Source organism: Hetaerina americana, unplaced genomic scaffold, assembly GCF_022747635.1.
Source record: "Hetaerina americana unplaced genomic scaffold, ioHetAmer1.1.p SCAF_2, whole genome shotgun sequence".
Classification (NCBI taxonomy): domain Eukaryota; kingdom Metazoa; phylum Arthropoda; class Insecta; order Odonata; family Calopterygidae; genus Hetaerina; species Hetaerina americana.
This window is the reverse complement of record NW_027286763.1, coordinates 57,436,866-57,460,893: the sequence shown is the minus strand read 5'-3', so window position 1 is coordinate 57,460,893 and position 24,028 is coordinate 57,436,866. Positions and strand designations below refer to the sequence as shown.

General features: G+C 38.6%; 1 protein-coding gene across 1 annotated transcript in view; it reads left to right on the top strand.

Moving 5' to 3' along the window:
* Nucleotides 1-2,734: 2,734 nt before the first annotated feature.
* The window catches only part of LOC139687511 (scavenger receptor class B member 1-like), a 144,013-nt gene continuing 122,719 nt past the window's right edge, over nt 2,735-24,028 (top strand). The window contains exon 1 of the mRNA XM_071584703.1: nt 2,735-3,023. The gene's annotated coding sequence lies outside the window, so the exon portion shown is untranslated. The remainder of the gene's footprint in view (nt 3,024-24,028) is intronic.

Sequence of the window (24,028 nt, the reverse complement as noted above, 5' to 3'; positions counted from 1 at the left end):
CCTAAAACTTCAGATTCGCACAGATAATGTCCTAATTGACTCATGACCGATAGATTTTTATGCCATCAAATACGAAATCCACTCTGGCTGGAAGATCAATTTCATCTTAGCTTTCAACATTGAATTAATTAATAATTTACTTACGGTTCAAATGATCCATGAATAAAATTAATACTGTTTACAAGTTGGATCCAAATGATTTTGTGGAAATGATAAGAGATAACTGGACTGGAACCGATGTGTGAGCATCGAACAGGCTCGAGATCGATAATAAATTCTCAGGCGGTGGGGTTTGTGATTCACGCGAAAGTTGACCTTCCACGGCACCGTGTACGAGTCATCGCATAGATAAGAATTCAAATGGTGGAAACCATCGAACTGAGTCGACTACTCGACTGGGACGGGCGCTACTCCACTCGAGTATTGAACCGGGCCGAGATCGATATTGAACTGGCATGCGGGTGGGTATTTGATGTACATGAAAGTTGACCTCCTATTTAGACTCTTTGTATTAGTCACCACCTAATCGCCTGTTAACACAACTGGCCACGCAGGCGGATATACCTTGCCAAATCAGTCGGAGTCTCCGCTTAGGTGACCTGGCCGACTACGGTCGGAATGAGGGCGGGGGGGAGGGCACGGAACGGGCAAGGCATTTCGGCAATGCGCGCGTCGGTGGACGCCGAAAGGGAAGCTGCCGTCTCCGGGGAAGGGCGGGGAGGTAGGGCGGGTGGGTGCGCCTGTGCAGGCCGGGAGCGGGGAGTGGGTGTTGGTGGGAGGCTCGGGGAAGCGGTGGGATGGGGACGTTTGAGGATTATGCTGTCTCCTCATTGCCAACTTGTTTCGATTGCTATCATTTACACACCCGTAGAAGCCACTCATAGCTGACAAGAGTAAACATTTCTACAATGTGTACTAACGTCGTTCTCAAGTCCACTGTGAATCCGACTCTGGTGTCCAACGCTGGTAGTTTGTAAAAATGATAGAACAATGATTACATCGATTTGTTTATAATTATAATAAATATAAAGGAGAATACCCAAAATTATCAGTTAATTTTGATAAATTTCACCTTACATTCATTATTGGGGTATTTCTATGTCTCTTTGGAGTGCTGTAGTAGTATTTATGGGAGGCGACCGACAGCTAAGGTCATTTGCGCCATTAGAGATTGAAGGGCGGAGAGAAATCCGGCGTCGGCATTAGCCTACTCTTGTCGAAAGGCGCTAAGGGATCCGCAGTTTAACGTCCCATCCGACGGACGTCGTACTCACTCAAACCGCTCTCCACAGAGCACATCAAGTAGGGATCGGGATACCATTAAAAATATTTGTTGTCTCCGAGCGTAAGCACTACTACAGCATCTGAAGTGAAAGGCACAACTTAGATCAGATAGTTCAGTATGGGATTACAGGGCGCGTTATAAAAAGAAAGTAGAAAGGCAAGATGGGCAGAAAAATTTGGTGTCAATCGTAAATAGATGGAAAAACGTAACGTTAATATTACAAGTCAAGCCATGAAAACTATTTTACACCTATTAATGCTTATCTACCCTAAAAATACATCGTCAAAAACTATGCAGTAATTCATTGAGGCCTTTTAAACTAGTGGTGCTCTACACCACACGAATTTAAGAGATATATTTTTCCGTCTCGAACACCTTTTCATCATTGTCAATGACGAAATGGATCCTCGTAACTTGAATTGAATAACTTGTTGTTGCTGAATGGACACGATCATGTTTGGCATTGATCGAAGATGTTCATACAATACCATTTCAGACCAATATTGTCGCACCTAGGTTGTTTGTTTACTATAATATCGAACACTTCTGATGAAAAAACTGAGATCTAAATACAGCGGCCTTCTTAATAGGAAAAAAAACCACGGCATTGATTTGACAAGAGAAAAAATTGGGGCAGAGGGATGTAACCGGGACTGATCCGGGAAAACCGGAATGCTTGGCCGTCCAGCGTTTTAGGGGTGAAGGGTACAGCTGGCTAATCGGCGTGGAGGCCGAGAACCAGACGTGCATGACACTGGGAAGAATTGCGGAGCACGGGTTGGAGGAGTAGGCCTGTGAAGGAGGAGGAGCGAGTGTGTGGGGGAAAGCTGGCGTTCCTGCGGGTGGGTCCGGGGAGAGGGTGAAGGGGGTAAGATCCAGGGGTACTACTGAAGAGAGGAAGGGAAGAGGTGGCGAGGAGGGATGGTGGCGGGGATAGGAAAATCAAAAAGGGGGGAATCCATTCCCTCAACCCTCCCCCCGCCCCTCCTACACTACCATCCCCCGAGCCAAACACCACACCCTTTCAGGCCCTTCCCCCCACTCTCCCTTCTTCCGACTCCCCCAGCCCTTCCCCACTCCACCCACGTGAACCCTCCTCCCTCCCCTCCCTGAGACTTCCATTGATTGTCTCCGCCAGTCGTCGGGTCGGCGAGTGAGGGGAGGGCCTGGCGCACGAGGGAGGGGGGAGAGGATGGAAGGAGGGTGTGAGCGGGCCGAGGTGGGTAGAAGGGTGGGTGAGAGAGGGAGGAAGGGAATGGGTTTCGGAGGTGGAAGGGCGCGAGGGGAAAAGGGAGGAGGAAGCGGGGAGAGGAAGGGGAAGACGGCGCACCGCCGGTTCGTATAGAGCTGGCGCATGGACCTCGCGGAGGTCGCACGTTTCCCGTCAGTGGTGTGCCGGAGACCGCGCGAAGAGCTCCCGGTGAACGAAGAGAGAGATAGAGAGAAAAGAGGGTGGGTCTCCCGAATAAAGCGATTTTCACGTAGGAAGCACACCCTGCCGCAACCGCCGTCTCTCCTTCCCGACTGGAATATACTCTCGACTGTGAGTTCCGTGAGGTGTGCCGATAAAGAGGGACCCTTGAGGTCGAGACGGGATCCGCCGGCGTTACTCTCTTCTCCAGCCGTGCTCGTACTCGCGGCCTGCTCACCCCACGCGGAAAGGTCCTACAAGGAACAAGAGACGGGGACACACCGCTTCCCGGGGTTTTTGTCCGGCGTGCGCGGAGTCTTTTGAAAGGTACGTCGACCCCTTAACCCCCTCTCCCCCGGTCTGCGAGCAGATTCGTAACATTTCGCGGCGCTACCGGTCACTTTTTCGGTCGTTAACTCGCCGTCGACCGTCGTGACGCGACCACCGCCGGTTTCCAAGTTGTCCGTCCTCCCCTCGGGGCCACCCGGTCTCGCGGTGGAAAGTCTCACTGCAACGGAGGATCCGGTCTTCTTTAATGTATTTAATATTTTCGGTAGGTCGTTTCTCCACTCAAAGACCACCAAGTGGTTCCTTTAACAGACATTTCCATCGGCACCGAGCCCCTCGTGCTCTTCGTATTTCCACAGTTACCTTCCGATCCCAGTGATCTCAAACGCTAAACTAACTATTTTTTTGCAATTGGCACGTTAAACAGCAACAACGTCGTGTTTATTGTTAATAATCGATACTCCCTCCACACGGAAAATAGAGTTCTCGCCCAGCCTCTAGTGCACACAGCGTGGTAGCGTGTGATATCCCCCTTTAAATTTTCGAATCTAAGAGAAAGACGCCTTGTTTACCATCATTAACTTTTTTTACTGAATTCCCTACCGCAATTAAGAACTAGGCTTTAAAAATCAATTTATAGAGAAGACCGGACGTCGGGTGCTGGTTACTGAAAAACAAATATATTAAACGAGAAAGGAGGAAGTACGCATATGTAAGTGGAGAAGAAGAGAAGGAAATACTGAGCACACAAATGAAAGGAAGTAGATCTATAGGGTAGAGTTTTAGACAATGGATTTCTTGGGAGTATGCTAGAAGAAAAGATTTCACGACGGAGGTCAAGCAATAAATACGAAGATCAAGTAAAGAGTGATGTTACACGGAAGTTCCGAGAGGGAGTTGCATTAAAAAGCGAGGAGAGTAAGTCTGAAGTCAACCATTCTTAGGATTGTAATACTGACATTAAATATGTCTTCAGATGCATTTCTATGAATTACATATATATATATATATATCTCAAATACAATTTTAGTGAGTTAAAAAAAATGAACATGTTATGCGATTATCCTCATATTACACTTAAGTATCACAAGCTACGTTGAAACTTGAATTACTTTTATTTAATACGTGGTCTACAACTCAGAGCGTTTCATAAGAATTTTATTCAAATAATGATTGAGAGGAATATATAATATTTTGCATATGAAATTTGCTTTTTCCGGCTTCTAGACGCACCAGAACTCCCTTCCACAGAAAATGACATCTATAGGATTAGAAGCACGTCTCTATTGTGATGAGGGAGATAAATTTAGAGAGATGAACCGTAAAACAGGAAGGCTTGCAGTACCATAATTCCTACGACTGATAATTGATCAGAATAACTTCTATTGATAGCGCTAAGGAAACAGTATTGAAAACATTTCAGCTTTAGTCACCATTCTCTCTCAGCCTTATTTTATTATAATCCTTATATCAGCTAGCCTCATGTGTGTAGTATTTTAAATCTAAATAGTGTATTCCATGCTCAGATATTTTTATTATTATTTTCATCATTTGTATCACATAAACTATCTCTTAGTGTCTGACATTTAAGGACTATTTGATTAGACAAGCCTGACGTGGAATCACCTCCTCCCCACCCACCCTAGTGATGGATTTAGAGCTTATCACGTAGATGTAAATGTGCACTAAGTGCAAGTGGATTTCAGGAATGTTTGAGAACAGCGAGCAAGAAAGAGTTTTGCATAGAAATTTAGATTTAAATCTAATTTAAATTTGAAATAATATTCTTTTCAAATACTTTCATCAACAGGAACAGGGAAAGCAGTGAACTTTAGAGTGAACTTTATGAATGAAGTAAAGGATATTCATTTGCTTCCCAATCAGTTCTCATCTTTAACATCCTGTTAATTTCATAAATCATGATATGACTGATGGATTGATTGATGAAGACTATATATTCTATTCTTGGCTCGCTCTCCACATCTCCCCGGGCATCTTTCCTTTTATCACTAGCCGCAGGAGGCTGTTTTGACTTACCAATGAGCTCGTTTCTCCTTTGTCTTGGTGTTTCCTGAGAATTCCTTCTTGGTCTAGTCATAAAGTCATGCAGAGGCCAGTCTCTCCGTTATTACTCAACGGGTACATATTTAACCTATCATGATGTTCTTTGTTGTCAAATGTGCCACGATTGAAATTTTTGGATTCTGCGTGTCCTACGTCGTAATTTCGTAACTTCCTCAACCTCCTCCAGAACGCTAAGAATTTATTTCTCACGAAATAACCGCTTAGTTTCATCCTTATTATTCATTATGCTTCTTTTGAACACTTTTTCAAGTAAAAATTATAGTATTTTCGTCCGAACCAGGAAATAATTCCCGTACAGTTTTTCTCAGAACCCACTGGAAAATTAATCTCTCTTATTTCTCCGCAATTAATGTGCCTCGCGTTTAAGCCAAAGGATCCTACACATGAGATTCGGATCACGGAATTTATTTCCGTTACCCATTATGCACCCTTACACCGATTTTTGTGTTAAGGAAGTTCACATTCTACGCGCAGCATCACTCCTTTTTTGCTCACGGTTCACAGCCCGTTGAGGAAAACAAACTCAGGATTTTCGTACTTCAATGTTCAAAGATCGTGTAGAACGTACTTCACCATTCTATCTGCTAAAAATAAATCCAATGGTTAATATTTGTTTATTTCGTACATACTCTCCACAGCCTTTACTTTTACAAAATGCTACTCATCCAACACCAAAGGGCATCAAAGGCAATAGAAACGCTTGCCTGAAGTTCTTAATATATGTTTTGCTATTTGTTGGCCCAAGAATAGCTTATTTTTCTTATATTTTACACGGATGGTAGTATCTTAGTTCCTCCAAATGAAAGGAACTTTTAGACCTTGCCTTCTTGGTAACTTGGCAATAAAACATATTCGTATTCTTTGACAGTGCCGCTTATCATCATATTGATGTCTCAGATAGTGTCTAATTTTTTCACTAATTTCTCACGGTTCCAATATGATATATCTCCATGTCTTAATTTTTTCCTCCATTTACAATTAAACTCAATGGAAGTCCCGAAGTTTCCTTGATTTTTTTCTTGGCAAATGACTCTCAAGGGTAAATAAAATTATCCATTTCTTAAATATAAACTTCATATTTTTCAGAATTTAATGGTACAATTATTTTTTCCATTTTATTGCATTTGACTGTAATTACCCGCAATTAACATAAATTTAAACATTGCAATGCCAATATCATTGTATATCGGAGATCATAAACGAATAGCTTACAGGATACAGCATTTTTGTGGTAGGTACATAATAAAATTGCAAAATACTGTCACTTATAATAGCGAATGGTTAGGGTTATCGACTAAAATATCGTCTATAGTTTTGTATCATCCGTTTTTTCTCTAGCTCAGCTTTCATTCATTAAGTGAACAATCGTCTTATGAAATAAATAACGCGTTTCCTCAACCCTTTCAATTGTAACCGAACCTGTAAGAAGCGTTACCCATATTAAAACGAGTTTCATCGTTACCAGTGAACGTTTCAGTATTAAATGGAACGTTTTTGCTGTTGAGGAGCGCACTTCAAAATTGAAGCAGAATTTTCCTTTCAGTAGGAATTTGGTTTTTGCTTCATTTTATTTTTTCTCTATCTCAAATATTAAACAGATAAATTGTACAATCTCAGGCCTAGCTATCTTGAAAGTAATGTGCAATGTACGCGTAAAACTATTTACCTAAAATGTTTGAAGTAATTCATTTAACGCTCGATAGGTTAACAGTATAGGAGAAACCGTCAGTTGCGAGCATATCATAGGTATCACACAATTTTTGCATTTATTATAATCATTATAATATGGGCTAGGACTCCCCAAGATAGTGCCCATGATTTCCTGTTTCTACAAAATTTACACGAGTAATAGTTTACAGGGCCAGTTCAAAGTCGACCTTGAATTTGTAGACCACCTATAATCTGACTCCAAACAATGTGTCAACATTTATCTTGCCTACTGATCGAAAACGGTATTTCCTCAATGAATAATTTCTATATTATTCATGGTTTTCTACAGAAAACTGAAACCCACCGATTTCTATGCATCTCTTCTCAATTAGCAATCGACATTATGATTATTCGTTAATAACCTCTTATAGGTTAATTTCATTACTATCTTATCATATTTTAATATTTAGTCGATGAAAGTTAGTGTTATCTGTGTAACGCTAGTCTTGATACTATTTCATAAATTGATACTTCAAGAGTTTATGAGTTAATGGGCTCCTGAGGTGAATTAATTTAAGGGTAATCTATGACAGAATGTTCTGCGTTTGTATTCCTAGGAGAATGAAGTAACATAGCTACAATATCACCCCCTGAGTTGTTAATTGCCAGATAGGAATTCTAAAGGGTGACCTTTAATCAGCTGGCTGGCGCCATCTCAGTCCGGCAGCTTCGAAGTCGGATGGGCGCCAAACACTATTCTCATCTGTCCAAATATATATGTCACTATATTTTCGAGCATCTTGAAACCTATGGAGATCCTCATTGAACTTGAATTTAAGGATTCATGGGCGTGGAGTGTTTCATTTATCCTCGCATGGAACAGAACCTTTGAAGATGTAATAAAATAAAATATCTGGCATGTGTAATAAAGAGTACGTTGACAACTTGCAAGGTAGCCCATAACTATTTGCCTTAAAAGTTTTAATATTTTTTTCGATGCTTGAAGGTACTCAGAAAATATAAATGACTTAAATCTTTTGATTTCATGAAACATATCATGATAGCTATCGTTAGAAAAACTACGAGTAATTGGTTCCAATCTTAGATAAATTTAAAAATTGGATCGAATGTTTCAATGGCGATGCTACTATTCAAGTATGAAATAAAGGTCTGAATTGTTAAATTTGGGGTTATTTAAACGTAAATGTATCGGATAATTGTTCCGGCTATCAATAGCGCAATTTAAATGAAAATTAAAGGGGATAAGAATCGTCAGTTACTATTACACTACCGTCCTAATCGTTGTACTGAGATGATGAAGTGGATAAGAATGACCGATGGCTACCTACTTACAATATAGTCAGAGAGTGTTTTGGTGGGTAGTGATGTTTCGATATTCCCGTAGGATTTTGCCTGATGAAAATAGATGTAACATCTGTCAAATTTAATAGCCTCATGAACCCTTACATCCTTCCATAAAGATTACCATAATAAACCCACCGAGGTTCTTTCGATCATTATAAGATCGATCATCCAAGCCCTAAAATCCAACCAATTTCCCAGTGACCCACCATTCCCTAAAGGCGACAATGAACACGCTAATTTACATTTTCCTTTAATTTTTACTTCCAGTATGACATTTATAAATTGTAACCATATTTTCTAAACATAATTTTTATCGTGATAATATTGAATTCGTAATTTTTATTGCGTTCGATAATAATGTAATCAGGCTTAAGAATTATTCAACATTGATGTTCGCGTGTTTGCTTATTATCACATTGTAATCTGGAGTGAATTATCAAAAATAATTGTAAAATATCAAGAATCTGTAAGATATACTACTTAATATTTACGACGTGGTTGCTAAAATTAGTTTCTCTGTACCTGCTAATGTATTTAGAAAAAGGCTTTCACCGCTATAAAAAGACACTTTTTGCGTCACAGGAGAGAGCAGTGGTATACTGCTGACCCCGGAGTCACGCAGGCTGGCTCTTTCCTTCGGTTCACCAATAATAACCGTAGAGATGACCTATGATCGCAAATTCACCGAAGCGGACGTCAGGAACCGATTCCCCCGTCTCTCTCTCTCTTGCTCTCTTACATTTATATTTGCCTTGACTCCCGACTATAATCGGCGCCTTTTAGGCAAGGATTTTTTAATTGGGTGGCGGAATATAATGCGTTATCATGTGTGCGCGCTCTCTCATGGATGAAATACATATTGCTTCCCCAATTGCTACCGTCGTAATCTATATGAGTAGTCCGAGCGGACCGTTTTAACGAGCATACGAAGAAAAACTTTCACGAAATTCACTTATTGGAGCAAATAAATCCTCGATCAGCACGATATTGTACTTTCATTTCAGACTAACGGGCTTTTAATTTGTGAGTCGTTCCTCTTTATTTCAGGCGATCGTTCCCCGCTCTAGTTTTGTTGCATAAGGTGCTCATTTATCCGCATCAGTAACGTTCAAATTCTATTATGCTGTGAAAAATACGGCAGGCATGTGTAATTTTCAAGTCCCTACCAGAGATATCTTCATATTACCTTGATATGCATGTATTTACTTCGCCAATATGGTAAAAGTGTAGGATTTTTGAGGAATGAAAGGTGATTTAAAAGTATGAATGCTTCTAAGAAATAATACTTCTGCAGAAAAAACTTGCTAAGTTCAGTGGTGAAATCTCATGACATTGGTAGTAGTTACTAAAATTTAGTAAATTGGTCCACGAGACCTTGTCTCCTAGACTAGAAAAGTAAAAATTAGAGAAAATGCATTACTCTTGCGAGGCATTGGATGTAGTTTTTTTGTATCATATTTGTCGATTTACATATAGTTATTCGTCCGTCCCTGAGGATACAAATGGGCTAAGAACAAAAAGCAGGTTAAATATAAACAGAGTGGAAACCTAATTGTATTTGAAATATTGTATTAATATAACGATCTTTACAAACAAGTTGGTGTAGAATTTCTAATCCAAACTTCCCCGAATATTAGCTTATTTAGTTATAGTTATATGTATACGGAGTACATCATTCTTCTTCTTAAAATACGTACATATTTGATAAATTTTTAGACTTTTATTTCAAGATTTATTTGTGTTTATTGCCCTCGTACAATGAAAAGTAATCGCTAACTTTCAGCTGTTAATGAAAAGCTTACCTTAGGAAGTAAACCCAAAGCAAAAAGAGACAGGTTCCGACATATACCTAGGTCAGAAAAAAATGTCAACGTTAGATCAAAGGCATCTTATAGGTGTACCTTAAAGCCGAAGTTAAATAATTCAGAGATATATAATAGAGTCATATATTTTATAGAGACCGATTTAGTTTCATTAATATTTTTTTAATAGTCTGATGAATACTTTCGGCGAGCTTACCAGTGTCCTTCCTTTGGGCCAACTAACGAGGAAATTAGAGAGGGGGCATGGGAATAAAAGCGGAAGGTTCTCAGATACTTGTATTTGCATACCACATGAGCACACCACCTACTGAATCTGCATGCCGTCAACATTCTCGATGGACCTTGAGAGAGCAAGATTTTTTCCCTCCCCGCTCCCTCCCTCGCTCCGGAGGTATAGTATCAGACTCCCTTACACCACGTACTCACTCGCACGAGGTCCGTCATCGCGTTGTGGATTTGCGTAACCTGCCCGAGGCCTTACGCTCTGGACCTTGTGCCAAGGCGAGATTCCGATTCGCGCGCGAGAGAAGGGTTTTCCGTACACGGCGATGTTGGGAGGACTTCGGTCGCCGGCTTTTGCACGAAGCTGATGGCTCATTCAAATGCTCCTTGACTCTGCTCTAATTCCAAGCGTAAATTCTAAAGAAAACAAATCTCGCATTTCAATTCACTGAAAGAGCCTAACTCTTATCAGTTGTAAAAAAACAATATTTTACCCAACCAACCACGCTCCTGCTAAGGTCTCATCCACTCCAGTTTGGTATGTTGCTTGGAACAAGCGCGAGGACTTAACAATCAATGATGTGCAGTGAAAAATGTCTTCTTCCGGCATCAGAGTTGTTTTAACTATATACTTTGGCCTCCTTGAGTAGATGACAAATAATTAAGTACTTGTTAGCTTAACTGTCTATTGGAAATATGGTTCAGTGTGGTTTTAATTTAATGACCAGGGAATTTTCACTTTTTGAAAATTTTAAAAATCATATTCACTAATAATTTACGAACTTCGGGGTTTATCCTTATTAATGAGATTTTATAATTTATAATGGTGTTTAATTCATAGCTTATACACTCTTCTGTAAATGAAATAATTATTTTTTTGATAGCATTCCATCCTTCCAATTGAGTGACGTTGACATCATGATATAGAGAGGAATTGAATTACTTGAATGCTGATGTGTAACGGCTCCTATATTTACACTAAGTATTGAGTCGAGGAAGTGAAATCCTATGCGTTCTGGAACGTATGAATTGCCAAAGAGAAAATCGGAATTTCAAATGTTTCTTTTTTCTGTGGTTTTATGGCAATGAATGCTTATCTCTTTCTCATATCAAGATTCAATGAAATTTTAAAGGAATTAATAAATTAACCCGAGTATGAAATTAAGTCCAAAACTGGGTCTAGGTCGCCCAAAATATATAATTAAATCTTTTTTCACTCTGTAAGTTTAAAATCATAAATATTTTCTTCAATTTGGCACTTAATTATAATTACGATCGCCATATTTTTATGTTTATAATGCTTAAAGAAATTTCAATTTAAATCCAGAGGACAAGATCCTCTGCAAGAATTTTAATGCTGCTGAAAAGATTCTTCTACCGCGATTTCCGCAGTAATTCATTTCATGCCGTCAATCCATGCAAAATTATCGAATCTACAGGTATTTCAATGAAAAAATAGTATAAAAAATGCATATTTCAATCTGCATCATTTGAATGTATCCTCCTGATGAAATTTGTATTTTGTATAATTCGTATATTTCTGACGATTCGCGGTTGAATAGAAAAACATCGTGGCTGATTTGACCAAACTCTTGGAAACATCGCCTGGTTTATGGCTCCATGGCATATGAAAATAAATACTTTGGCAATGATGAGTAAACATATTTACGAGAGCATTACAATGTTTTAATCCATTAATACCAAAAACATAATGTCTGGGGAAGAAGCTTCACAAGAAATCATTTAGGTGTTAGACATTTGGGTTTCCTTTCCAGGTTAAAACGAGACATGTCGCAGGCTTGCTTGATTTTATTCTTACTTTGTTTGTCTCATTACCTGCCGGATTCATTTTCGTTCATATTCCGCCGTTTCTTGCGACTGGGTCAGTGGTAAACCCCGTAATTTGAAATGCCTTCCAGCTAAGTCACTTTCGCTACGATGTCAAGTCGCTCCAATCATATATCACTTGGGACTTTTTAATTGCTGCTGGATGCGTTTGCCCCAAATACTTCGGCACTCGTCATTGCTCACGCAACGTTCGTCATTTTTTTTATTTCGAAAGCGTTCCGGTGCTAATTGTTCCCGGTAATGATATTCACGTGCACTTCCCCGTCGTCACACTATAGACGGCCTGGGCACAACATCATTGTCCTCCGCGCCATCCCGACTCACTCCCTGCGCTACTTAACGGTCGTCGTTTCTTATTTTCTCTTTGAATTTTTTTTACCATGGTATTTCTTTTTTCTGAGTCCATTTATTCGCGGGAAGAGGTTTCCTAAGACAGAGGGAGAGATAGAGATAGCGCAGAGGGAAACATTTCGATTTTAGCTGCCAGTATTCATTATGCCATTATGAAAGTATTGATTGATTTTATGTTTTTGTGATTCAGTGCCTTCGCCTGGCAAATTTTATTTTCATAGCGAGGTACTGCTAAACATATAATATGATAGATAAGATATCGATGAACGGGTTGACCGACGTGAATGTTTATCCTATAGTTCATTGAGCACATACACACTTTTTGGTATACGTGAAAATTGTTGAACTTAAACTAACGTTTCTTTAGGAGTATTAAAGTCCTTAAGTCCGCACTTCATTTTTCTTAACTAGACAGTTTAAACTAATGCGCACAAAAATTATTTCATTCATGTTATTATAAAAGTTGTAATTTTGTTTTTATTTATATTCCATTCTAGAAATAATTTTAAAACTCACATCCAAGACAAGCGAGTTTTCATAAAATATTTAGGTCTTTTTCCGTATTGTGAAGAAAAGCTTACAGTGACTGAGAAATGAACGGCGTCGAACCACGCTCAGGGTGAATGCTCGAAAACTGTGAGATATCCCGGCCTCTTGATTCTGAGCCAATCGGAGAATTCGAATACGGAACTAGATTCACCTCTTCGTCTGGTTAATTCGAAGAGGATGGGATCCAAATCGAGAAAATAGCTACACTATAAGTTAATTAAAGTTCACGGGGTGAAGCATGCTATTTGCATTTCATGTGATAAAAGAACTATAAACATATTGGCGAATAACATGATATCACAAATGCCGCCCGTCACTTAAGGCACGAAATAAACTGCTGGGCGAAGGATTAAAGTGATTGCGTCTGATCATTCTTCTCCTGCCAGGCCGTGCATCATCTTGTGTTTATTTGAGTGCGTACGTAGCACAAATGTATGCGCATTCATCGCAAGAAGTCGGCCGACCGTCTTCCGAATGAGGCGGTAAAAGTTGATGCGTCCAAAACGTGCGTATTGAGAGTCGAACATGCAGACGCGCGTGCCGATACGTCACGGACAGACCCCGCGGGCGGCACGCGGCGCGTGGCAACAGGAAGAGATTGTTTCCCACCGTTTCCCTTTCAACCTGGTTCTCATTACGAGAGGCGGCATTTTCCCCTCCCCGCCCCCCCCCTACACTTTCTTCCATTAACTCCTTCGGATAGGACACACACACCGAAAGGAATCATTTTGTAATTCTTTCTCTCGCGTTGAACTCCACGCGAACGCGCCTCGGATCGCGATGTGGATGTGGGAAATGGTTTTCGAAAAGACACTCCTCGGTGAAGTGCCGCCTCTGTTGGAGATCGGCCAAAGAGAAATTTAGGGGAGGTGGAGACGCCGGGAGAAATGGAGGGAGGGAGAGTGAGAGAGTAATTTCGGGGTCATTATCATTTTCATCGCCGTCGTCACCGTCGATTAATATTGGGCGGAGAAAGCATTTTTTTGGTATTTTTACGGTCGCTCATTGCATACTGATCTGGATTTCATTCTCTTTTACCCATTCTTCTCTCTTTTTCGAAGCTAACTGACCCAAAAGAGCTGCAAAGTTAAAATTATCTAAAGAATTCGTAAATGAACTGGACCTTCGAGCATATTTCTAACATCAGGGTTCTTGGAAATAAGTCCATAGATATCAATGTATGTCAAACTTGAACTTATTTGGTAAAATATTTGAGTAATTTCCCTTTTTTCGATTGGTTAAAGTGCCCTTTTTAGTTTTAAATAAGTATATTTTTTATTTAAATTATACATATATGTATATATGTATGTATACACATATGTGTGTGTGTATATATATATATATATATATATTTATTTATTTATTTATTTATGTATATATATATACATACATATGTATGCATACATACATACATATATGTATAATTTAAATAAAAAATATACGCATTCCGATACGTCTGAGAGTACTTCTTACTGTGCCCATCTATAATTGTGTTGGCTAATGCCATCTCGCTTCCTCGTTTGATTCATATGCATATATTGTTTTATTTATTTATTTAGCACTAGTCGAAAAACAGCTCTGTATGGCCTTTACTTCGGACAAATAACAATGAACACTTCACAAACATCCAAGCCTTAGGTGGAGAAAAACCCACCCAGGCGGGAATAGAACCCACAACCCTTGGGTTGGCATACAAGGACTTTAGCCCTCCGCCACCTGGGCCGGCTTATATTAAAATGTCATATCATATTGTTTGAAAAAACACATGCCAAAATGTGTGTGTGACTTAGAATCTCGATTTCTGTAGAAGTGGAAAGTGTTCTCAGCAATTTGTCACCAACCATTGATTTTAATCATAGAGTATAAACAATAAGACTAATGGTAGTACTTTCTCGAGCAACTACGTCTATGATATCTTTAAATGCATTTATAAATACGAATAGACATTAATAAGGAAACCACAACTTAAGAGGGCATAAGAGGTGCTTCTATCAGAATTGTATTTTTCCAAGTTCTCCTATAATGACATATAGTATTCGAATTATACAGTTTTTAAATGAAACCAATTTCATCAATTTGACTTGAAATATTCCACTATCCTAGCGTGATGCTTCTCCAAAATCATAATTATATGAGTACTATATGCTTCTACTTGCCACATTAAATGAAGGGGTGTCTTTTAATAAGAAGCTTGCCGTCGACATTAAACGTTTAGTATTTTGAAAAATAAAAATATGATTGTTTTAGTAATGGTTTTCAATCGATTTTAATGGAATATTGACACGAAAAATATGGAAACTGAATTTTTTTGGGTCGTTCACTGAACTCGCCATCAATTTTTCTGTTAAAAATACGATTTTTTGTTGCAAAATAAAGTAGCCGTATTCCGTAATAAATTCTTTCTCTTGAAATAATTCTCATTCAGCACCCATACTCCAGAATCGAAGCCAAAAACGCTTGACCAATCATCCTTGACTAGGCCAGGGATGTAAGAAGTTTTGGGACTCTCCTTTTCCAATCATCAAGAGGCTTTAATTTTGTAGAGAAGAGAGAAAGACGAATGTGTATGTTATTTTAATATATATTTGACAAAATTGGTTAAAATATTGAGTTCTAGTACAAACCTTTAAGCTCAAAATAACAGGTTGACTCAGATTCTCTCACCACAAAACGCATTAGTTCGTGATGGGGCTTAGAATTGAAATTTAGTGTTGAATTTGCAACAATGTGCTGCAACTCATTGCACGCGTACATGTATATTAAAATCTATGAATCTTGAATGTAATATAATGATTTTACTTTTCCACCAGTAACTTTTTGCTAAATATGTTTCTGAAACCAAATACCAGTTAAAATTTCACTCGAACTCGAAGGGTAATAAACGTCCATGGATTTCATCTTAGTTACTCTTTAACCAAAGATTTGACGACTGAATTCAGTACCTTGATAGCTTGCAATTATAATTCTTGCTGCTTACCGTTTCGTGCTCGCTGAGACATGCTGTCGTGGTTTTCTAACCTTCATAGTTTATATGATATGTCGCTGGTCATCTGATAGAATAATTATAAATTATTTATTAGCTTAAATTGCGCGTTGTTCTTTTAAATAGTCCATCTGGCTCCTGAAGTTAAGGTCCCAGCGTTACAAATCATGCGTTTTGACTCTGGAAAACCAACCTAAAATCCTCTCAATGCCACTTCCTAATTATGTGAACTTCGTAAGAAATCAAATGATGAGGTAGAGAAAGATACCAATTCCCCTTACCTGAATTTAGTCTACCAAATGGTTGCGTCTGAGATGAGTTTACACTCGTATACGGAAAAAAAGCTTCCCGTTGATCACTGCTGTCTTACAGCCACAGTTAATGGAAAGAAAACTGACTCCATGGAGAGACGATTTTCTTTTGGCGGGGGCGAGCAAGTCCTTTATTCATATTCGTCATATCTCGATCGTGAGCGGAGGAGAGTGGCTAGGGGATGGAGGGGGAGAATAAACATTCACCCTGCTCTCGGCGCGTATTCCGGTAGCGAGGGTGAGAAGAAATGAAAGTCGAGTCGCGATCACGCAACGACCGCACGACTGCCAGCCGTCGCTTCTTCTTTCATCGATGAGCTCAGGCATTAAAACTCCACACTCGACCGAAAAGGCTGAGCGGGAGCGACGTGGAATTAGAATCGATTCGATCCTCCGTCAGCACTGTGTAGAGAGAGAGGGAGGGTTTGGTGGGTGGGTATGTGGGTGGGAGGGTGAGGGAGCATCGCCGTCGGCGACAACGGCACGTGGGTGTATGTGCTGAGCGCCCGTGCTCCTCGCCGCCGAGGCCGTGCGCCTTCGGCTGTCGACGCTGAAGTCGAGCGGGGTTGAGATCCTATCAACGAAAGTGAAAACAAAACAACAGACGACTCCGACGACTCCGGAAGCAAATTCCTTCGCATCGCTCTTCCGCAAGCTTGTGTTTTTCGACATCTAGAACGGAATACCTGCGCGGTTAATGTACGTATGTGTGTCGTCGTCATATTTAACAAACGTCAAGGGATAATAGTTAGAGCTATGTTCACAACATTATACATTCCATCGCTGGGCAAGGGAGTGGATTTATTAGATTCAAGTGTAGAAGTCGGAGGACAAAATTTTCAATCGATAATTCACGGAAATGGTTGCAGTAGTCCAGTGGGTAGGGTGCTGGGCCGGTTAATGGAGCGCCCCGGGTACTATTCCGGTTAACGCCTCTGAGTACCCTCAGCTTCCCCCAAGCAGTCTGATATTTCGGGAATCAGATTTTCCTGATGAACCATCTGCGGAACAGGGAAAATTACTCGTAGAAATAGAAAATTTACCCGTCTAGATAGGTGGCCATTGCTCTCTCCCATATCTCTTTGGTTCGATAGAAAGCTTTGATATTCACAGATTGCATTTAACAGGAGATGTCCAAAGACCTCATCTGGACTAGATCTCCAGTCAGTAGACAAACACTCTATCCGCTGTCTATCACGTCACCATGCAACATTATTATTTGTACATGTATATAGAGTGAGTTAATTTAAATTAATTCATTACTTTCTATTTGTCCATCCATCTCGTTCACTCCATGTTTCCTTTCATTTACTGTTTAGAAAATTTATCTTGTACCAATGAAAAAGTCTTTTGCACATGACATTAAATTTACATCTCAGCTATCGAGTGCCTTTGTATAATTTTACGATTTTTTGACTAATTAATAGTGTCATTTTTGTAGTTTCTTAAGGTTTGAATAATTAAAGTGCAATGGTCGAATTTATTTATCACCATGGTTGTAAAACAACTCTATATGGAAGCACGTTATCATTGATGTTTTCCTATCTGACTGGCATTTTAATTTCCTTGGTTCATGCTTTGACGGCTCTTTTTTTTAGAATTACACTTTTCATTCTTTGAGGAATTCTAATGGAGCGATAAAATCACACCTGACATAATGGATCTTGATTCGCACACCCGGAAATGTCTATGCTGGTCGGCATTGGCCTTGAGGTCATGGAAAACTAGAAATGTGGAACTTCTTTAATTTTATTCTTTTGTCTCTCTCATTGAATCCAACTTGTGACTTTCATTTCCTTAAACGTCTTTAGGATCTTTAATATAGCCTGCATTCAATGTCGGGCAAGAATCCTTTTTCTTCATCATTGAATGTTATCGTACTGTGTAAAGGAGAATTGATCGTGACCTCCTTTTTTCAGAATTTTTTATGAGAGGCTTTTTCCGTAATCAGTTTCAAGAAATAATTAAATTTCAACGCTCAATATTATAAATGGCCTCGGAAGAAAATCATTTTTATGGAAGTGTAATTATTCCAGAGCATTTACAACTTTCACTAGCTATAGTGGTAGAATCTCATGGATAAACGTTAAGTTTTTATACATATCTGTTAATTATAGGTTAAGACGATATCCTTCAAAATAGCAGAAAAATAATTTGTTTTTGTAAAAAGTTTTATAACGATTGATGAGGATATATAGGTATAAATATATCCATATGAGTTTGACGAATATCATAATTATTTATGGAAAACCTCAGTATTAATTTAAAATAATAATTTGAATGCACATAAAATATGATATCGATTTCTCAGGAGACAAATTAACGTCACGAATAATTTAAACACACACATATATATATATATATATATATATATATATATATATATATATATATATATATATATATATATATATATATATATATATATATATATATATATAAAATACATATATATATAATATACATATATTATATATATATATAATACATATATATATATATATGTGTATATATATATAATACATATTTAATGTATTTATGCATGCATACATTTAAGGGATATCAAATGAACATTTTTCAAAGGAAAGGGATTTTTAATCATTTATGTGCTGTCTTATATTCATGCTGTAAAAAATCAAATCAAACCTATTCACGAATTTGGCTTAGTATATATAAAGTGGTTAAATTAATCTTGATTTTATTGTCTCACAAATATAGCTGCCATGTATCCTTCGACTATGGATAAATAGTCATTTATTTTGGAAAACTGTTATAATATCCTATCAAAAAATGAATGAAGCGTTGGTTGAAGCTATAAGTCAGAAATATAATGATTTAAGTGATAATTTCCTGACACGTAATCTAAGAAGCTCGCAATGAAAACATATGTCGTTTAATTAATACGATATTTAATACAATTGAAAATGTTACATAGTAGTGAAAAGTAGGCCCATGTTCTAAAATATGGCATAAATTAATTCTAAGTTTTACTTAAAAAATAAATATCTGTCTCGACGTCTTATATTACATAGCCATGTTATATTTATTATCAAATCAAAAATTTATGATCAAATATTTTGATCGTTGTAGTACTCTTTCCTTCAAGAGAGTCTAGAGCAATCATATCCGAATCATATTGTTCATTATATTACTGTACCCCATGTATATGCTGTTTTATCGAAATTGTTTCTCTTTTTCATTATATTAGGCAAAGTTGTTCAATGGTTTTTTATCCCAATAATTCGGCGTCATTGGTAAGCTGAAGTTTAAAAGCACGTAGAGAGTGTAAGAGTTAAATATGGACGTTTGCTTCATGCATATAATTTGCAATTTGCAAATAAATGCAAGTTATAACGTACATTACTATACGTTCAGTACCGCATCTATGGAGTAATGAAATTGTCAGCGATTTTCAAACTAATATTATTTATATAAAAATTAATTTTTTATTAGTTAAGTCGATGAAAGTAAAAATTAAAATAGTATTTTATAAATAATAATAAATACTTGGAACATTGTGGTAATAAACTGGAAGTTTGAAGGATGGCGTAATAAAAATGAAACATTGAGGCTATATTGAAACTAAAGTATTTAATATTTCCTTCCATCTGATCCCTTGTCAATATTACAGTGGGTATTGTCACTTAAAAAGTGATCAAAGCTTTCATAACCCTTTCTTTAGCGTATTATAACTTAATACAACCGCTTTTCACGTAAACATCCAACTAATTCAAAGAGTAAAATCACTTTTCTCTCAAATTATTCTCCCATTTGACACGACTAACACTTGAAGGAAAATTTACAAGTATCGCTCACGTGGCAGGCTGCCCAAAATTTGGAGATTTGGTTGGAAATCCACTTTTCGACAAGAAATTTTGCCCAATTACGGAGAGGAGTAGATCATTATATCTAAAAGAAGGAGGAAGAAGGATTCTGCGAGTAACAGCAAAGGTCACGCTACCGCCGAATGAATGAATCCGCTCCGTTCCCGGTCAGGTGGAATACACTTCCCCGGCAGACCAGCGCGTGCACCCACGCATACTCATATGTACCTGGGTCGTGCACATCCACCAAGAGGTTTCCATTGTTTATCTAGATGAAAAGCGAACGCTTCCATTTTCGACAGCTCCGGCCGGCAAAACAAAAACGAAGGCCAAACGACGAGAAGCCGCGGTAAACAAAACGATACCGCACAAACAATACCCGAATGATCTAAAAGGAGGGACAAACACTTCAAAGAGAGAACCTGTCGCCCCATAGTGGAAGGGGAATGGCGGTTGAAAAAAAATAAAAATATGCATAATATCCGTCTGAAAAATGTGTCATGCTGGGGATCACGTGCCGCCTCGTTTCGCTTTGGTGGAGTGGAACCGCACCTCGCCTCCGACCCCGAACTTTCCTGCTCCGCGACTTTTGCTCGTGGAATTACTCGTGGCTCCGCAAGAGTGCATTAGCTCGTGATCCAATTCCGCCCCTTTCTCCAAACGCATCTCACCCTTCTTCCCCTCTCCTCTGACTCTCATCCCTCCCACTGTGCTAATGTTTTATGGTGAGAGAGGGAGAGATCAGCAAACGAAAACGAGAAAAGAGAAAGGGAAATCCATAAAGCTCCATTGGACTCGATCAGAATCGTAATTTCCACCTCAACGTCTAGAAGAACGGAGCGGGGGAGATATTTTGGCGGGAAAGGGAGAGGGGGAGGCGCTTTTTGCTTATCTCTCCGCGAACCAAACGTCCTTGGCCCCCGCAATAAAGTCCTGAGCTTCGCGAAAAGGTTATTTCGTGCCCATGAACTATAGGGCTACCTCTGTTTTCAAACCGTTCAACTGACGCAGCAAAAGCTGTCCTTTTTTTCGTTGGTCTTTGTGATTCAGTCGTCGATGGTTTCGCGTGTCGTAAAATTATTCCCATCGAAGTAGGAAAGTTAGTCATCAGACGCGGATGCCGGAGCAAGCTTGGACTCCATTCACCAGGCAGGCAGGCGCTGAGTCGTAAAACGATAATTTTTATTTCGAGCAGATTTGTCAAACAAATGCATGCTTGTACGGGACTCGTCAGTCAGTTTCGAATGAGAAATTGAATTGGTGTATTTAAACAAAACTTTCGGCGATCGATTACACAATGCGGAAAGTCAACACGATACTAAATCAGGTCGATAGCTTTAGTATTATTATCGCGGCCGATGGGGGAAATAACATTTTAAAAGTTTATTTATGTGATTAATAAGCACATGCTGTAAAATTTAGAGCGTAATTAAAATGTTAATGATGGCACTGGTCACTTTAATTCCGTGGGAAAGAAATTTATTCGCCCTGTGGTTTTCACGAATGGGTGATGTTTTATGTGAGACCTTTTAAAGTGGCTAGAAGTGAATGTTTTCAGCTTTCGACGCAAAGATGCCAAAATTTTTCCAGTGATAGCCAGAACATATTTCTGATTGTATTTTTCGCCAGGTAAACTAATATTTTGAATAATCACTCGCATTCATAAAAAAATCAAATTCTTTTATGCATACTGATATTTTTATTCTTTACTAAAACAAGATAAAATACAATTGTGATATTCAATTCGATTATGTTAGAAATAATAGAGGTCGAAAAAAGGGGTGATCGACTTTTCATTACTTTTATTAAAAAAGTAGGAAAGTTATCTATTTTTTTACATTTAGGGATGTGTTTTCATTTCGAGAATATTTGGTTTATTTTATTTTCGTAATCCTCAACACGATAGAGTACAAAATGTTTTAGTGTTGACGGGGCTGCGACAACGTAGCGTAGGTGATACGTTCTTACGCCTGAGAGAAGTGTTATGCAAAAGTCAGTTGGGTATATTCTATTTTAGGAGTACATTATGCAATGCACTTTTAAGTTCTGTGTGCGTCATTTTTTATAGTGATAATCGTAATACTGCCTAAGACTATGAGATAACGACTGTCACCATCTCTTCGTGAAAACCTGTGGGAGTTCCATATTATCTCCTGCCTGAAGACGGAAAGGAAAACACTACGCCTCAAATTATCGTGAACATGAAGTTCAAAGAGTAAACAGCAAGTTTACACACTGTTACGTAAACAGTAATTTCTGTTTCTTTGTAAAACCTTACCGACACAGATGGCGAGCTTAGTGATTACGTTTCCCAAAAAAATCCAAATGAAATAATGCCAAACGTTGTGTTTTTCACCACACCTTGGACTTTCTTTTCTTTGAGAGCAAATAAACACGTTCAGTACGAAGAACTGGAAGGAAATAAGATGCGGGATGAGCTAAAAAGGATATGAGGGAATGTTTTCATAATCTCGACTTTATTTTTTCCATATGGCAGCAGCTATTTATGAAACAGTATGACCAGAATATAATGAATACTGAACTTATACCCTTTTGCGACTCCACTATCCTCGAATCATGTCGCTATTGTCGCATATGTAAATTCGTGAGCAATATTCGTGAGCAAGGGATTCTTCACATTTAATGGTTGAGCAATATTTCATCGGGTTACAGTGGATGAAAGTTAGGGGTTTAATAAAAATAATTAATAAAAAATTAATTAATAAAAATAATCCACTAGATATAGTTTATGCTGTAACTCGCATTACTAAATAATATCACATTTTAAAAAGGAGCCGTTGCGTGGAAATAAGTATCTTCTCAGAAATCCAATTTCTGTGTTAACTTTATTAATAAGCAGTAATAGAGTTGACGCAGAAAATGGATTTGATTTCCATTGAAACTGTGGGATGAATGGTGCATGTAAATCTAGATGATATCATAATCCAAGAGACCGTACTACACTCAAATTGAGTTTGCATCATGCTAATTAAATAATTAAAAGAATACTTCTTACGGATGTGACAGTTTTCGATTGAACCCTCCAAAGGCATAAAACTGTATCCTATCTCTATCCTAATCAACACTTACTTATAGAAGACTAACTTTTGATTCAATGAAAATATTGGGTTTTTCTTGCTCAAACTCAAACTGGAGAGACATTGATCAGTCTTTGGCATTGGAGTGTATATGAAATTATCCTTACGTGTGCTAAGAAAAACTAGATCCATGACTATTTTAATGCTCGGGGCTTTATAAAATAATGCTTAGTTTGAAACATTTCTAATAATGCTAAGGAAAATAATATAATAGAGAATCTAGCGTCGTAAATGGGCATATATTTCTCCCATTTGTTCGTACGTGTCTTGGCATGAGAGGCGCTAGCCTAAATAGATTGTGTTTTTGAAAAAGTTGTAGGACGCACTCCCGCACGTGCGAGTAAGAGAGCCCAAGAATTTCAAACAGGAACGGACTAAGGGCGTTAAACTGTTATGCGTCAATGGGTGTCCGCAACGGTAAATCGGAAAGAAAGTGGCCCTTATTCCACATGGCTGTCTCGTCTCTCTCTGTCGCCCATATTAAGTTTTAGGCAATGTGTGGTATTTTAAACTCTCACTCTCCCATGCACTCTCTCTCCCCTTCCTTTTCTCTCTCGCCTTCCTCCCCCACTCCCGTTCCACACTTCCCCTTGGCCTCCACCACCCGCCTTCAACTGCCCGCGCAGTCAACAATATCAGCACTATTAATTACACCTCGATAACCATTAACGATAACCGTAAATTTCCTAACCATAATTCTGTAGAACTTGTCGTAATTGCTTTTAAAAGGGAAATTTCGATTTTCTTTCTTGTTTCTTAATCATCACGTCCATCTCAATTTCCAAATGTTGGTTCCGAATCGCAAATTTTTATACAGTCTATCATGCATAGCGTTCTTCAGGTGAGACTGTGAACAGTATGATATAGAGCTAATAGCAAAGAATGTGTCTAATTTTGGCAGTAAAATTTTACCTACCCAATTAAGGTGATACTGC